At 43.5% G+C, this 17,619-nt stretch overlaps 1 protein-coding gene and 1 long non-coding RNA gene across 2 annotated transcripts in view; one reads left to right on the top strand and one right to left on the bottom strand.

The window, feature by feature from the left end:
* Apbb1ip (amyloid beta precursor protein binding family B member 1 interacting protein) overlaps positions 1–16,234 on the bottom strand; it is a 101,313-nt gene extending 85,079 nt beyond the window's left edge. Inside the window, exon 1 of the mRNA XM_052728701.1 lies at positions 15,669–16,234. The gene's annotated coding sequence lies outside the window, so the exon portion shown is untranslated. The remainder of the gene's footprint in view (positions 1–15,668) is intronic.
* Positions 15,253–16,397, top strand: LOC128103983 (uncharacterized). Its single transcript, XR_008215824.1, has 2 exons — positions 15,253–15,587; positions 16,234–16,397. It is a non-coding gene; the product is annotated as an uncharacterized LOC128103983 (long non-coding RNA).
* Positions 16,398–17,619: the final 1,222 nt, after the last annotated feature.

Below are 17,619 nucleotides of genomic sequence, written 5' to 3'. Positions count from 1 at the left end.
AAATATCAATTAACACCCTTTGTCCAGCTTTAAAGTAGATTATCTTTTTATTTTTGTATTAAAAGAATATTTTAAATATTCTGGCCAGCAGTCGTTCTTAGAGATAGGACCTGTGTTTTCTTCCATTCTCTACATGGACTTTCTGCTTTCTTGAAGACACTGTAGCACAAAAGATTTTAATTTGGTTGGAGACCAAATTATATATTTCCCTTTTGTTGTTTGTGGTTTTTGTATTTTAAGAAATTATTGCTTTGTTTAAGGTCATGAAAATCTAATCCTATTTTTTTCTCTAAGGGTTTTATAGCTGTTGGTAATTTTAGCTCCTTTGCTTAGTCAAATGACCAATTTTAAGTTAGTTTTTAATATAAAATGTAAATCTTAATTTTTTAATGGATGCTACTGAAAGCAGAGGTGGATTTTTCTTTAGACAGGGTCTCTGTACAGCCCAGGTTGGCCTGGGAATTACTATGCAATCCAGGCTGAGCCTTTTGACTCTGTCTCGTCTCTTTCCCCAGTGTGATAGTTTTCTGTTCCCTATATACATTCAATAAAAATACTTATTGAATGATTTGTGCAAGTATTTGTATTAGTGAGCCATTATTTGTGATCAATAGAAACCATAACAATAGGTTATGACAGAACTACAATCCAGGACCAATTCAAAGGAACTTCAGGTAGACTTATAATTCAACCTTAGAGAACCAGCCAGGGCTAAAATCAGTTTACACCGAAGCCATCCATAGGAAATCGCTGCTTAACCTTTCCTAATCACTAATATCTGCCTTAAACACACATGGATGAATACACACACACACACACACACACACACACACACACAGAGAGAGAGAGAGAGAGAGAGAGAGAGAGAGAGAGAGAGAGAGAGAGAGAGAAACACACATGCACACCCCCACACAGAATCCCCAAGGTGCACAAGGCCCCGAGTTTAACTCCTAGCACTGAAAACAGCAGCAGTAACAGCATTAGCAATAACCCCCCTGAGTTCCCAAACAGCTGAATCTAGAATCAGCAGATAACTGAAAGTAAAGCAATTAAATTCTAGAAGTTATGTATTTATGTGTTTTACAAAACTCAATATACAACTTCCCCACCTTAAATGAAAAATACCAACACAGGCATTTCTTTTGGATAACACACTCATAATACTTAAGCATATGGCCTACCTTTTCACTTCAGTTAGCTAAGCAATAGACTGGTTTTCTCTGTGTCTCCCTCATTTGCCTGTTAGTAAAACTTTTTTTAACCATCCTGCAGCCCCGAGCTCATTGTCTCCACAGGCTCCTGAGCAGCGTGAACGAAGGCCTGCAGCAGAGACGCCAGCCCCAAATGAAATTATTCTCTTGTGGCTTCATCATGTGCTATCAAGTTGTGGAGACATTGCTTGGCTCTCCAAGGTCAGCATTCACCAGGGACAACTGTCCCTTGAAGTCTTTTTCTGGGATGATGGGAATCTGTACTGTAGCCCAGTCCCCAAGGCTGGGTCAGTAGGATATCTGAACACCTAAGTTCAGAAGGAGGCAAGCATCGGATCCTTCAAAGGCACATCAACCTTAGAAAGGCAGACTGATGGTGAAGGACCGAGGAGGGGAGGGACCAGGGCTTCCAGTCCAGGCACACAGGTCTGATAGGGCAGCCCTGTCCCAACCCACATAAGCCAAACCCACATCTCCCCAGCCAACTAGAAGAGATGCTCAGAGAAATCCTAGGATGAGCTCACCCACAATCCACCCCCAACACATTGCCAGATGTGTATATTCTAAGATCCGAAGTGGATACCTGAGATTGTGGCTAACTCCTTTTCATACTTCTGATATTTTAATTGATAAAATTAGGCACAGATAGAGAGCAACAATGATAAATAATACTAAAATAGAAAAATTATAAACTATACGATAACAAAACTGCCAGCATTATTACTCTTGCACTTAGGAGCCATTATCTAATGGAGGTCACTTGAACACGTGCACTCTGACATAGAACTTTTGATCTGAAACCTAAACAATAGCTAAGTGACTAATGGTTGGGTAGTCTATATAGTGTCAATACCCTGGACCAAGAGGCGATGACATACTGCAGGACAGTGAGAGCTCTGACCGTGTTACTCAGTACTGTGAGAAATTTAGAATTTATGAATTATTTTTGAAATTATCTATCTAATATTTCCAGATTACAATTACCTCTAGGTATCTAATACTGTTGAAAGTGAACATAGTGTAATTAATTTGTCTTTTCCTTAATACACCATTTGTCTTCTCAATGTATTTTCATTAATTTTCTCTCTCTCTCAATAACCCACTGAGTCCCATTTGTGGACCCTGATAGATGAACCACGCTCTATTGAATGGTACCACATGTGTGAGCACATCATTCACATCACCTCTGCAGTGTTTTTCTCAGTTTCTCCCACTCATTGAAGTTCTACATTTTGCATAAGCCAAGGTCAAGATCCTTGGCTACATTCCAACGGTCTACCTTGTCTAAAGTCCTGGAGCAGCAGTTTACTTATGATCTGAATTATGTTCTCTCTCTTCCTTTTTAAAAAAGATTTATTTTTATTTATATGTGTATGTGTGAGCCTGTGTGGATCCATGTGCACTGTGTGTGTGTGTGTGTGTGTGTGTGTGTGTGTGTGTGTGTGTGTGTGCAGGAGCCAGTAGAGACCAGAAAAGGACACTGGATCCTTGCAACAAGAGTTACCGGTGGTTGTGAGCCATTCTGTGGGTGCTGGAAACAGAACCTAGGTCCTCTGCAAGAGCAGTAGGTGCTCTTAAAGGATGAGCCATCTCTGTAGCTTCTTCCATAGGCTCTTTGTTATGATATAGGAACAAATTTTATACCTTTATTCCATTAATACCAGACATAGTGCCACCAATGGCACTTAGTGCTCAAAACATGTTTGTATTAATATATACCAGTACCCATGTCGGTAATGGCAGGAATCATACATATGGAACCATTATTGGAGGTCAGACTAACCTGAAAGGAAAGTATCAGCTCAGGACCCCTAAGGCCAAGTTCTCAGGACAAAGGAGATTTATTTGTCCCAGAAGGACAGAGGGCAGGGATAAGGGACAGAGATGGGAGAGAGAGGACAAGGGAGAAGGGGAAGGGAACAAGGGAAAGGGGGCAGGGGTATGTGTCCCAAGGGGACAAAGGACTGCGTCTGGATAGAGAGGAGCCAGACATGGCCTGTAGGCAAATGACAGTTTATAAGGTACAAGGGGAAACACCATGTGAGGATGAGGTGTTTAATATTAATTGGATATGTTAATTAGGTGAGCCAAAGTGGGCTTTTGATTGATGGACTTCAATACTTCCATAGCTGGACCTTGGTTGTCATCCTTGGGAGGAGGAAGTGGCCAAATAAGGGAGTAGACCTTGGGGGCTAGCTTCAGGAATGTCATCTGATGGGTTTTTAGCAAGGTGGAGGGAATGGGGGAAAGGCAAGGGCTGCCAGGGCCATGTTTGCCAGGCCTGGGCTGGCTAGAGTCCCTTCAAAACCTACAGCACGTCACTTAATTTCCCAAACAATCCTGGATGGTAGTAACATGATTCCAGCCCTTTAGATTTTCAGATAAATTAATCTGAATGAGGCCGCAAGTGAAATGTGGAGCTTGCCTATGGCCTAGTCTGGCTCTGCTGTTGGTGTTCACAGTCACCATCCACACTGCCTCCCAAAACATGGACTGGGAGCAGTAAGAACAGGAAAGCAGCAGTTGCCTTGCTCAGAGCTCTGTGACTAGATTTGTTTGTCCAGATCAAATATTTCTGATAACGTGTCTGTCTTCCACACCACTCTGTGAGCCCAGGCAGAGTCTTGGTCTTCATCTAAGCATTTGCCATTTACCTTGTGCTCAGTCAATTCACCTCGCTGCTGGACGTCCGTAGACAAACGTCTCTGCTGGTTTAGTTTCCTCGTGTGTAATATGGCAATGAAAACAGTGATTATTTTAGATAACAGTACAAGCCTAGACACCACTTCAGGATTTTGTCTATTTAAAGTAGGGGCTAAGCATCCATCATTTTTTTTTCTACAAGAACACATTTTATATAATCAAAGAAACATTTTTAAATGCTGGCTATTTTTTAATTGCATTTTTATTTACTTTGTGTGCATGTGTAGGGATCAGAGGGGAGGTTGTAGGAGTCAGTTCTCTCCTACTATGTGGGTTCTAGTATTCAGGCTGCCAGGCGGGTACCTTTACCCACTGATCCACCTCACTGGCCCCATTGTGCTGTTCTGTTTTGTTTTGAGATTTCTGCAACGGAAATGCACTATTGATATATCGGACTCCCCATGGGACCTGGTGTATGTCACAAATTCTTCACTTTCTGGACAACCCCGACTTCACGAACCTACTGTCAAAGAATAAGAGCTAGCAACATGGGTACAGTTGAACTCAGTCCAAGCCTTTCATTTCATGACCAGAAATCAGGTCAGGAAGACTAACGACTTAGTGTTTTCATGACTTGTTTTCTCCACAGGTCTTGGAAGGGGATTTAAAGATATATAACAAGAGAACAGACAATAGAATAGGGTTTTCGCAGTAGCTGAACTTAGCCACAGGTGTGGCTGTGGGTATCAAAGTGGCAGAAGTGACAGAAAATGGTTGCACAGTCAAAAAAGCCTCTGAGATATACCAGACCCATTATTTTAAGAAAATCATTGAGTTCCCTTTGTTGGTGGAGAACAACGCTTCAAGGCATTGTTCTAAGAAGGTGAGGAACTGGTTCCCAGCCTGGTTTCTTTCCTTTGTGCCTCCCAAAGTAGTTTAACGTTCATTGCATGTGGGAAAGATCATTACAATAAACCCCACTCTCAGTTTTTAACAAATCTCTTTCTTTAGAAATGGTTGCTCTGTGATCCACTTTACCTCATGACACTCTTGTCCTGCTTATTAATACTCTTCACACACCCCTGTTTCAGGAAATAACTTTGCATTTATAGGTGACCATCCTTATTGGTTGGTTCACTATTTGAAGATTTCACCAAGCTTGGGAAAATATTTACTTAAAAAAATGTGTTTGCAGTGATATCAGCTGGAATTGAACTGGAGGCTTCCTGCTATTAATGAGCATGCCGGGTGCTGGAAGGTGCTAGGCAACATGTTGGGAGAGGAGAATTATCAACAGTTTAATCAGCCGTGGGCCCCACTGACTTTATAGACAAGATATACCCAGTGTTGTAACAGTGGCATGACTGTTCTTGGGGTAACCAACTGCTTCCTTACTGAGTCCAAGGCCCACTTCCATGAGAGATAACACATGCCTGGTACTGCAAACCCAGTCAAAGCTGATGGCCAGGGAGGTTGCAGGCCATGTGGGGAAACTACAACTGAATAAATATGTTGCTAAACAACTTTCTAAATATTCATGTTTATGTCCATAGACTAGCTCAAACCTTAGCCTTAATCAGAGAAGCCTCATTTGACAGTGGGCAGTGGTCAAAATGTAGACTTACAACCCAACAAAGAGCTGAGAATAAGGGCTGTAGAGTATTCAACCTTACAATGGAACATTTATGTCACTCACTCTTAGGCCCAGGGGACATCATGGAAGAGGAACTGTAACACCTGGAAGATGGGGAAGAGCACCATAACTTGTCTCCTGCATATGACATGCCTTTGCATCATGAACACCCAGAAGTAAGACAGGAAAGCAGGGCCAGCTATCTGGGAAGAAGGAAGCCAGCAGGAGTGGGGGTGGGTAAGAGACAGCGATGAGGGGAAATAATCATAATATAGAGTAGACAAGTCAGAAACCACCCAAAATGAAAACCTAATAAAAAAAGAACTATTTAACATATATGGCCCTTTTCTTCCCTCTCCTCCTCCACATTTCCCTCTCTTTGGTTTGAGATAGGGTCTTGCCATTATGTAGTTTAGGCTGGTTTCCAAGTCTCCATCCTCCTGCCTCAGCTTCTGAGTACAGAGATTACACTCGTGTACCACTATACCCAGCTAATACAGATTTCCTTTGTGTTATTACTCCCTAAATAATACATTGTGACAGCTATTTCTATAACATTTATGTTGCAGTAGAGATGTTAACTAACCTAGAGATGATCTAAAATACATGTGGAAACTTGTGTGGGTTCTGTGTAAATACTACACCATTTTATTTATATAGGGGACCCGAACAGCCATGGATTTTGATGTTCAGTGGCATCCTGAAACCTACCTCCCATGGACAATGAAAGACGACTATATGAGTTTTCACTGGCATTGCACAGTGGCACTGCCACCCAGGGAGAGTGCAGTAGAAGAACAGAAATGTTGTACACTCTTAGCTGAAAGATATGATTCATGACTGGCAGGAACCTGAATAACACAGGTTTATTTCAAATACGAACACAAATGGGGGGAAACACTTGATTTATTCTAAGGGCACTTCTATGGGAATTTATTCTCCTTTTGTTTTGTTCCAAAGACTTCAAACAAGTCAGATGCTAGTCCAAGTACTTCCGCTGAGCTCTCAATGCTCAGGTCCGGTCTGCATCTCACCAGGTTTAAGCCCCATCGGTATCTGGCTGTGATCGCTGTTTCTTCTCCTTACTCTGCCCACACCATTTCCAACACGATGTTGCCGGTTTCTAGGCACCTGAGTGAATTCGGATGAGGACATTTGACAAGCAGTACGGGACCAGGGCGGCACAGTCTTAAAGGCCCAGTTCAGCGCAGTCTTTCCTCCAGTGAGGCTCCTCTACCTGAAGGCACCACAGGTCCCAAGATAGCACCACAGGGCTAAGTATTCAGAACAGGAGCCTGGAGGGACACTTCACATTCAAATGCTAACAGTCTAATGCCAAGGACTTTTTATTTTTTATTATTATGTTCTCCTTTCAAAGTAGCCAGTTGAAACAGGTTATCAGTCTCCCCCGCCAAGACACACACACACACACACACACACACACACACACACACACACACACTCCTAAGTCCACAACAATATCGCTGGATTTCATATATCCACACTTTCTGCTGTGACCAAACATTTGTACACACAGTTTCTATGCCAGAGACTCCATTTTCTGAAAAGGAGAGGAACACACTGTCTACTCTAAGGCTTTTCAAGCTGTGTACTCCAGGTGTCTCCAGCTCTGTACCCCAAATCTGACTGTGCCCTCTCCTGAGAGGGGAGTGCATTTTCAGGGTGGAGGGCCACAGCAAATGAATTGCTGCTGCTGACCATGTGTTATGCTTGTGAACTAGAACGTGAACCGAAATGAAAACAAAACAAAAGTTGACAACCAGGGTTGCCCAGGGCAACAGATCACATTTGGCCGGATGTGGGTTTTAGGGCAGCAGGCTCTGCTGTTAATTTCTAGTTATTTTCTTCTGTCCCTGTCACTTTTAGGCAGAACACACAAAATATAAGGTGTGGAGGAAAAGGGTGGAGAGGAAATATAAAAAGAAAACAAATTTGAGTGCTAATAAAACACTTGGGATTTAAAGCTTGGCGTGTGTGTGTGTGTGTGTGTGTGTGTGTGTGTGTGTGGCACAGGCAGGCAGATCTGAGTTTGAGCCTAGCTTGGTCTACAGAATTAGTTCCAGGACAGCCAGGGTTACAATGAGAAATCCTGTCTTGAAAAACAAACAAACAAATAAAACAAAACAATAAACAACAACAAACCACTTGGGATTTAAATATGAATTCAAATCAGGTGCTAGGGATAAAAACATAGCAAACATTCTTCCCTTCCCTTTCCTTCAGCTGACTTCAGAATTTACCCAGTACCCTCCGTTCACCTGTGTTTATCTCTAGCTGCCCTGCCCAGTTCCACAGACACCAGCCCCACACAGCTACTTGGCACTTGAGCTGTGGCTGAGCTGAAATGTGCTGTACACACAAAACCCCAACGGATCTGGGAAACCATTTGAAAAAGAAATCACGCATTAATAATTTACTCTTGCTTAAATTTGCTATACTTTTAAACAATTAACATCTATTAGGTAATATTTTTGGATTGTTCATAAAATATGTGGTTAGAAGTAATACCAAATTATATTTGTTAATTTTTTTATGAGGCTTCTAGGAAGTTCAAAGTTCCATGTGAGGTATGTACTGTATCTTCTGGCTAATTCTGACCTGGAATGTTCAGGATTATCTCAGCCTTTGACTCAAACACGATTGGACATGGGGACCGCATCACATGAATACAGTCTGAATATTACTCACAGCTGCTCCGTTTCCTCTCCCACTGCATTCTATGCTTCAGCTCTGCTGCACTGTTCCATGTGTCTGGTGTTGGAGGCAGCCTCCTTCCACTGAGTCACCAGGACATACCTTTATCTTTCAAAACCACCTAGGCCACCAGCGTACACTGCCTGCTCCTACTGCATGAGACTGCACCTATCAGTGGACACTATTCACTATCACGTGTTTATTTGTAGGCCATGTCTTCCCACTGGGCTGGAATCTTTTGGGCATGAGGGACCACATTTTATACTTTTCCCACTGGTACCTGGTTGACCCTCCATAGATAATAATAGTTTACATAAAGCTGGGAGGTGGTGGCGCAGGGCCTTTAATCCCAGCACTCCAGAAGCAGAGGTGCGGGGGGGGGGGGGGGGGGGGGGGGGGGGGATCTCTGTGAGTTCGAGGCCAGCCTGGTCTACAGAGTGAGTTTCAAGACAGCACAGAGAAACCCTGTCTTGAAAAACCAAGAACAAAAAATTGAAATGAAGAAAATCAAAGTTCCAACTATATTGTGTTGAGAAAAGTTTCATCTAACACACACATATGTTAGGTACCAGCCCCAACTCCATCAACTGACTGTGAGGATGTGATCTCTTGGGATTTCCACCTCTCTGTCCAGTCGTCACTGCACTGCGCTTTCTTCACTAACACGGCCCACAGGACTTCATTCTGCTTGCTGTTTACAACAAGGGAAATATAAGCCACCGGATTCTAAACACATGAAGAACGAGTCTTGGCTTGCCGACTCCTATCATTTATGGAACGGAATCAGAAGGAGAGCAATAGAAGAGGGGCTCTGGGGACAAAGGGGGTCCAGTCCTTCACCGAAGAAGTCACCACCCTAAGATGGAAACAACGGGGCACCCCAAGCTTAGCTGGTTCCTTGACTTAACTGCCAGCTGTGGATGTCAGCAGCAGAGAGAAGGAGTCTGTTAATAGCACAAATACAGTAGCCGTAGATAAACTCAGTCAGAAAAGTGGCTGAGAAAGCATGAGAGATAACTAGAGAAATATTTTGTGGCATCTCTTTCATCCTGTCCCATCTACACAATTTGATCTTTTGAGATGACAGTCTAAGAATCAAAGACTACATTTTTCTGTGGAGGACAGAGCCTCTCCTGTGAAAAGGTCATTGGACTCCTGAGGGGTGGCGTCCCACAGGCTGAGAACCCTGGTCTACATCAATGTGGTCGATGACTTTTTATCGGCATTCTACCAGTCCTATCACTTCCCAATTACACACCTCGACACCTGTTGCCAAGCTAAGTGAATTTTTTTTTTTAATCTCAAGCTCCACTAGCAAAACGACTTTCTGTCAGCATTTTAAACATCTTACCTTAATCCCTGATATTTTTAGTAGCTTCTAGAGGATCCTCGATTTGAAATCCAGTTGCACAGTGAGAATGCATCCTTTTATTCCAAATCTGGCTTTAGATTTTGGAAACAGAAACTCTTTCACCTCTGGGCACAAAAAGCTCTGTGTTGGGGCCAGGCCTCATCCTGCCTCCTTGGGGACCGTATTTCTTTGCTGCAGACATGGCACAGTGTTGGTGTCACTGACTAACAAAGTATGTATGTTCCTCCGTGTTAATTCCTTCCTTTCACACTTGTTAAAGACAATGTAAGTTCTCTTGTGACTATCCCAGAAGTGGAACAGTGCTGATTGTGTTCTTAAACTAGCTAGATTAGGATGGTTTAAGTCTTTGGAACCCCCAAAGGTCTTGTCTTATGTCCCGTTTCTTAATGGTGAAATCTTGTATGAATCTCTGAGGCTCTTTAACCATCATCTTTAATTTGTAAAATGGGAATAGTAAGCAGTATTTTTCATGCTCACTTAGCCTTGTACAGGACAAGAAGGTGTATCATGGTTACCAATTGATATTTCACACTCACTCATCCCCCAAACTGAACTTTGGTCACCTCTAACTTCTCACCACAGCTGATGGCAATCTCACATTCCAGCCGTTTAGGCCAAAACATTCGAGGAAATCCTTAGAGCTTACTTCTCTTATATCTCACACCCACTGTTAGGAATGATAGACAGAGTCAGAAGTATTGACTGTATCTCCTATCTCTACACTAAGAGAGGGCACTGGGATCTAGAAGATGTAAGGACTTGTTAGTATGCTTTCAAAGTTCTGTCTTGAGGAATGTAAAGGACACTGTTGGATAGCGAAGAAAGAAGCAAAGAGGTCTTAGGGGAGAGTCTTGGGGGGCAGGTGGATCATGGGTCTCCCTTGCATGAGTTCAAAGGGACTGGCTATTCATGGAAGTTGTTGTTGTTGTTGTTGTTTTTGTAAGGCTCTCAAATTGAGCAATGCCAGTGGCAGAGGTGAGGGTAGGGCAGGGTTCGAAGGATAGAGTCAAGAAGCTAGGTATGTAAGTAAGATTTGGACCTGGGAGGGTGATGGAGCAAGGAAAGCTTGGTGACTGAGATCTGTGCTCAGATGACATGAATACATAGTTACTAGATCATGTGAAGAAAGTTTGCTAGCTTCTGGGATTATGAGGGCAAATGGTCAGGATGTGTAGACTGGGTGGCCATCCCTCTGTAACAAAATCTAGTTGTTTAGAAAGATATGCCACAGGATTTAGGTATTGCTTGCTCATTGGCAGAGCCTGGCCCCGATTGACATTAGTCTTATGTTAACTTGACACACGCTATAGTCATTTGGGAGGAGGAAACCTCTGTTGAGAAAAATGCCTCCATAAGAGCAGGCTGTAGGAAAGCCTGTAGGGCATTTTTGTCATTAGTAATTGATGGGGGAAGGCCCCAGGCATTGTGGGTGGGGCCACCCTTGGACTGGTGGTTCTTGGTTCTATTATAATATAGCAGATTGAGCAAGCTATGAGGAACAAGCCAGTAAGCAGCACTCCTCTATGGCCTCTACATCATCGCCTGCCTCCAGGTTCCTGTCCTGCTTGAGTTCCTGTCCCGACTTCCTTTGATGATGAACTGTGGTATGGAAGTGAAAGCCAAATAAACCCATTCCTCCCCCAAGCTGCTTTTAATCATGACAGCAAAAGTAACCCTGACTAGGATATATGGTCGGGGAAACTGATAGGGTCAAATGTGAGATGGAGAGGCCTAGGCAGCTGTAGGTGAGATGGCATATTTGGACCTTATCTTTAGAGACATGATACCCCAAGTAGTAAGTTGTTAAGGAGAGTAATGTTATATACATATATGGATATATGAATATAGATAGTAATCATTTGTATACATGAACACTTTCATAATACAAATGAAGGGAAAATACCCAATCACAGCTCACTTGTTCTGGTGTTACCTTTTATTTCTCTGACCTGGACATAAATCTTCCAGCCACTGTGTGGGAACACAATTCCCCTGTAATTAAGCTCTTATCTCCCTCCCAGCGCACAGGCATGTTTCTGATGAGTCTATAAGACCAATCAGAAAGACTTCCGATAGAGTTAGAGAAAAGATTAGATTTACTACTTTGTTGATTTAATCAAGGAATTTGGATATAACAAAGATAAGAATGAAAACACGATTAGGCCGAAGGAGATTACTTGCCAAAAGATAAAGGTAATAACTATAAAGCTGAAGATGATATCTCTCTTGTCTTCTATCTATAATAAGACAAGTTTGTCGATGTTTTGTTTGTCCTGTTCGGCTGTCTTTCATTCACCCCCCTGCCTCACTCTGGTCTGCTGTAGGGACCCGCTATGTGGTCACACAGAACACAACATCAGACACATGTAGAATTATCATGGTCTGGTTTTCTCCCCACTTGTAGGCTACAAGGTCACTGAGGACCCATCTTTCCCCTCATCTGAGCCCTGGTGCTTGATGCAGGGTGCTGCTTTCAAACTTGTGCAGGTCAGTGTTAGCTCTGCGTGGTACTCTCTCTCTGCATTTCTTAAACGCGCTGCGCTTTCATTTTGTCAGTGACAAAGAGGAGTTACAGTAGTACAAGCCTAGATGTGAAGATTAACAAACCACACCGTAATCCAGCCATCTCAGTGTCTGGTACACCATACATGGTAAGCATCCCTAACTCTGAAAACCTCAAATCCCAGATCTTCCAAAATCTGAAACACTTTGAAACACTAACATGAAATCACTGATTACACATGACAGTTCAGAGTCAAAATATAATTATAGGGGGCTGGAGAGATGGCTCAGTGGTTAAGAGCACTGGCTGTGCTTCCAGAGGACCCAGGGTTCATTTCCCAGCACCCACATGGCAGCTCACAAGTGTTTGTCATTCAAGTTCCAGGGTGCCCGACACCCTTATATAGATATACATGCAGGCAACACACCAATGCACATAAATAAAAAAATAAAAAAAGAGATTTAAAAAATAGACATGGAACAGAGAGTTTATTTAGCCTTCCCAGGGCTGCAGCGGTTTTTTTGGGGGGGATACTCATTATCTCTGTTAGCTGAAACACATAAACTCTTTCATTCACAAAATTATTTATAGCATTGCATAAAGTACCATCCAACTATGTGTATCAAGTGTGTATGAAACAAATGAATTTCATGCTAGGAATTGATCCTCATGATATCTCATGTATATGCAAACATTCTATCTCCCACCCCCCAATATCCACAATATGAAACTTCTGGTCTCCAGAACTTGGATAATGAAACAACAAGTTCAATAAGAAACAATAAGCATTATGTACTATCGCCACACAGTGATCAAAAGGGAACCCAATTCGAAAGAGAAGGAAGGAAATAGGTCTCATTATACAGTCCTTGGTGACTGAGTTTCATAGTCGGCACTCAGGAAATGTGTGGAAACGGAGTCCTGAACTGAAGCCGCTGCAGTGTCTGTACTGGGAAGTATGATGCCCTGGGTCTTGGGGCTTGAGACATTTTGCTGGTGCCCCTGAGAAGTGGAACTGATTTAGCAAGCATGCTTTGAACCTTATATGGTGACAGAATCTGGCTGGGAAGTGAGGGTGCAGTGGTGCAGTGGAGGCATTTTGGCAGTTCTGGTCTCTAAGCCCTCACTGTCCTCGGACCCTGCCCTGCCACCATGAAGACAGGCTCTTGAACTGGTGGAGGTGGGGCTGTGTCTTAGCGCTGCTCTTCTCTCTTCCCTAGAGAAATGTACTGTTTTTCCAGATTGAAAGGCAGGTCTCCTGATAATTATAACTCTGCTTTAGCATATAACCATCGCCGAACAACCAATGTCCCCACCAAATATCTTTAAATCTTAAAGTTTATATTTATTTTATATCTGAATTCCTATGATGCTTGAACTTTAAGAAACCTGTCATTTCAGATGAAAGAATTGATAAAAAAGATACATTTTCATACTGAAAATATCAATCACGCTAATAGTAAAAATTATTCCATCTTGATGCTCGATCTAACCTCATGTGACGTGTCACAGTTCAAACACAGACGTACCAGACAGATTTAGTCAGCATCTCCAAGGGGGAAGAAAAGGCACCCAGGCACTTAGCTGCAATATACAATTTTTCTCACACACAAAATTATCCAAAATGTTGCACAAAATGACCTTCCAGTTATGTGTATAATGAAACAAAAATGTTCCATGTTTGTCCTATTTTATTTTAAATTATTTTACTTTGAAAGTGCCTAAGGTCACTCATAAGGTTCTGTCTGATAGACTATAGAACACAAACTGAATTTACCCTAAAAAAAACCCCATAGATTCATTAAAAGGATTATTTATCAAAATAGATAAAATGAAATAAAAATGACTAGAAATAAGTAGAAATAAAGGAAAACAACAATGCTCTTTGAGAAATCAAAGTAGCACAACACAAACATTCATGGCAACAAACTATAAATTGCTCACCATATAATATTGAAATATCTAGAACTTTTTATCTATACGTGACATAAGGTGAAACTATAGTGGAGAATTGGTATACATTCTCAGAATACAAAAATTCAAAGAAAATATAGTGGGCAAAACAGAGCCTAGTGAGTAGTATGTGTAATTAACTACACATTTCCAAGTTACATTTCTCGAAAAATAGTAACTCAGGACTTTTGAAATGTAATAGAATGGAATGTTGGCAACTTACATGGAGACCAGAAATTGCTTTGCTTTTTGGTGGTATTTCTCAGAAACAAAAACCACCCAAAATGTTTATATTTCAGCTCATACAGTCTGTTAGCATACCCTCCTGTTCCCTCTGGTACTGAACACAGTGCTCCACAGCTGAGCTGCACCCCCAGCCCTTCACAGCACGGTTATGTTTTCATTCTTATATTGTATAACCTCATCTACTACTTGAGTCCCAGTGTGGCTTGACAATGTAATTAAGTCCATCCCTGTCTAGTTAGTATCAGATGTGCAGCAACAATCTGAGTGTTCCAAGTACCAGAAAAGTCACAAGTATTTGTAAGAATGTACAAAGTAAGTACTAACAGTTGGAAGATGATATTACATTTTGGCAGCTCTTTGAGCAGACAGGAATCAGCACCTGGAGGCACATGACAGAGGACGCTTTTCCTATCTCCTGCTATCTTGCTGGCCAGCAGTCCTCTCAAGGCCCATGTGCCTGTGTGTTAGTGAGGCCCACAAGGAAAAACTCCTGGTTTAGTGTGAAGGCCAAGGTTTCCTTGCTGAATGTTCGGTTTGGAGTCTCAGATTTTAGAAGCGAGTAGCACCGTCCTTGTTTTTGTTCACACCACACAGCTCTTTCATGGAGGATCCACCCACCGTTTCTTCTCGGCATTCCTTTCCCCTTTCGCTGGCGTCTCTATCACAAAAACCTCTATGAACTGGGAGATGCTGAACGGCTCCAGGAAAGCACGTGTCACTCTTAACCAAGGTGTGAAATACATTCTCCATGGAGAAAGAAGAGGTACACGTGGTAAGGTCTTAGTGGGGTGCCTGCACCGGGGTTCTCGGGGATATAAGTGCATTCTGTCCTTCATGACTTAAAATATTTTCTGCATCTTGATTCCAAGCTAAATCAGGAAACCTGTGTCTGGTATTCAAACTCATCCTCACCCACATTTTACAAGGAAAAGGAGACTATTTGAGAGGGAAAGATTATCTTCAAAAAAAAAAAAAAAAAAAAAAAGCAGAATCACAGTTTCTTAAGGTTTCCAACGAAGGGGACACTTCCAGTTGGTATCCACCAACTCTCAAAAGTCTCAGACTAGCAATTAACAGCACGGTGCCCTAAAATGCTTCCGGGATGTCTTGTCTCAGACTACCAGCTCAGCTCAGAGATCTCAGGCCTGAGCCAGGTAGCATTTCCTAAGCAGGAAACACGTTCAATCGGACGAAACAGAACGCAGGGGGAAGAGAAGAGAGAACCCCAGGCCTGGCACAGGTCAAGTGCAAGGGGTGCACACCGGACCTGGAGTCTCCAGGCTGCACCAGGAGCACGGGTTCACGTGGCCGGTGAGTGGACCCGTGTCGCGCGGGTCCCCTCCCACCTGAGACGCGCGGAGCTGCGGCGCGCGGGGCTGGGGTGCTGCTTACCTCGACGGCTGACGGGGGGCTGCGCTGAGATGCACCGGGTGGCGCCGGGATGCGCTGGGCTGCTCCGAAGTGCACCGGGCTGAGCTGAGCGCAGATGCGCGCTTGTGGTCGCCCCTGGGCTGGGCCGGGCTGGAGGCGAGGACGCGGGCTCGGGAGGAAGTGCTGTGAGTCCTGCCCTCCCTGCGCAGACTCGAGGCTTTGCACCGAGGTGCTTGCCGAGCCCTCGAGAGGAGACAGACTCAAAGCCCCGCCTCTGGAACTCCGCAAGTTTAGCAAGTTCGGGCTGTTTTCCCCAGCCCCTGTCCCCCACCTTGAAGAAAACACTTCCGGCCCTAAGGTTAGGGAAAGCCGCTCCTTCTCACATCCTTGGGGGTCTTTGCGTTCTCTGTAAGATAAGTACTAAAATTAAGGCTCAAATGCTAGTCTGAGGACTTAATGACCGAAAAGTCTCAGGCTAGCTAAGAAACTCCCTTCAGGAGAGGTCACTGGCTGTAACACCTACAGGCAGTTAGGAGCTGGGACGCTCCTGACAAGATCAGCACATCAACCTCCGTTGTGTTTACAGCTTTGAGACTTCAGGGGAACAGAGATGAAGATGGAACCACCCGCCTCAGGAGTTCCCCTTTCTGCGCTGTGAAACTCTCAAGCACCCTGAGCTTCTGCGCGGTCTCCACTTCCCCCAAGGCTGCCGTCCTTCACTGTTCTAATAAAAGGGCGGGTTTCTGTTGAGGTTGGTCTCTCGTTTCTTTTATTTTCACATCGCGTGGATGAATCCTGATCGATTAAACTCCACAAGAGGTAAAGAGGCCCGTTATTTTGCAACAGCCTTCTATGTCTTTGCCTCAGCCCTTGGGGCACTTCCTCTATCTATGTGTAAGACTTCCTGGGCCAGCCCGGCAGGGGATGCTCCAGTGAGGGTGGACAGCAGCGTGGCCCAGTGGGAAGGCCAGGAGCACCAGAGTCTCCCTGGGGAAACTGTTGGTTGCTTATCTAAGAACAATGTGAACAGTAGTGTTGAAAACAATCGCTGCTCTGTTAGATGGCACACCCTACTTGGCAGAAAACAGTCAACAAACTTATTTAACATGCTGAGTAATGGGTTTTGAGAAAATAAAAGGTGAAGGATAGAGTCATGGTTGTGCTGATAGGGTTTCTGTATTACTTGGGGTCATGAAAAAAGACCTACCTTATGACCAACACTTGAGCCAGACCTAAATGACAGGAAGGATTAAGTGATGTTATAGTTTTACATGAAACCATCTTAGAGAGAAAGGATGATATCTCTGAAAGTCGTGAGTTGGGACAGCCCTTGAGATACTTTAAAAACAGTGAGTAAACTATTAATAGTATGGCTTGGATGGGATGAAGAGACCAAAAAGGCCATGAGACTACAGAGGAAAAAGATGGCCAGATGGCATGTCACCCTGAGAGTTGTCTGTGGAGATCAATAGGAGTGAGATGGGAAGTCATTGAGAGGAACAGAAAGCAAAAACAAGCAGAAGAATGGAGAGTGATCTCCTGGAAGAGGAAAAATGGCCAAGGAGTTCTTTTTGGCAATGAGAAGATAAGGACCCAGCCATTCAGAAGCTGGAAAAGCATTCCAAGAAACGATCAATGGAGTGTGCTGAGGCAAGGACACAGTTAGGAAGATATCCTCAGGGCTGGAGCAGAGTGAAAAAGGAAGGCAGTGGCAGAGGATGGACTGTGAGCAGGAGCCAGGTCAAGCAGGACCTTGTGGTCAGTGCAGAAGACTTTGAGCTGTACTGTAAACTGCAATGGACATCTAGTAGAAGGGATATAGCAACAAGATGCTGGTTTGATTTATTCTAGAAGCCATCATACAGACCAGGGAGTTCTTGGAAAAACAGTTGAATGGGAGGAAGAGGAGAGAGATAAAGAGAGGGAGGAAGGGAGGAGGGAGAGAGAAGAATATGGATGGATTTAAATTAAT

The sequence above is a fragment of the Peromyscus californicus genome, unplaced genomic scaffold, assembly GCF_007827085.1.
Source record: "Peromyscus californicus insignis strain IS unplaced genomic scaffold, ASM782708v3 Scaffold_8__1_contigs__length_139910024, whole genome shotgun sequence".
In the NCBI taxonomy this organism is placed as follows: domain Eukaryota; kingdom Metazoa; phylum Chordata; class Mammalia; order Rodentia; family Cricetidae; genus Peromyscus; species Peromyscus californicus.
This window is presented reverse-complemented; position numbering and strand designations above follow the sequence as displayed.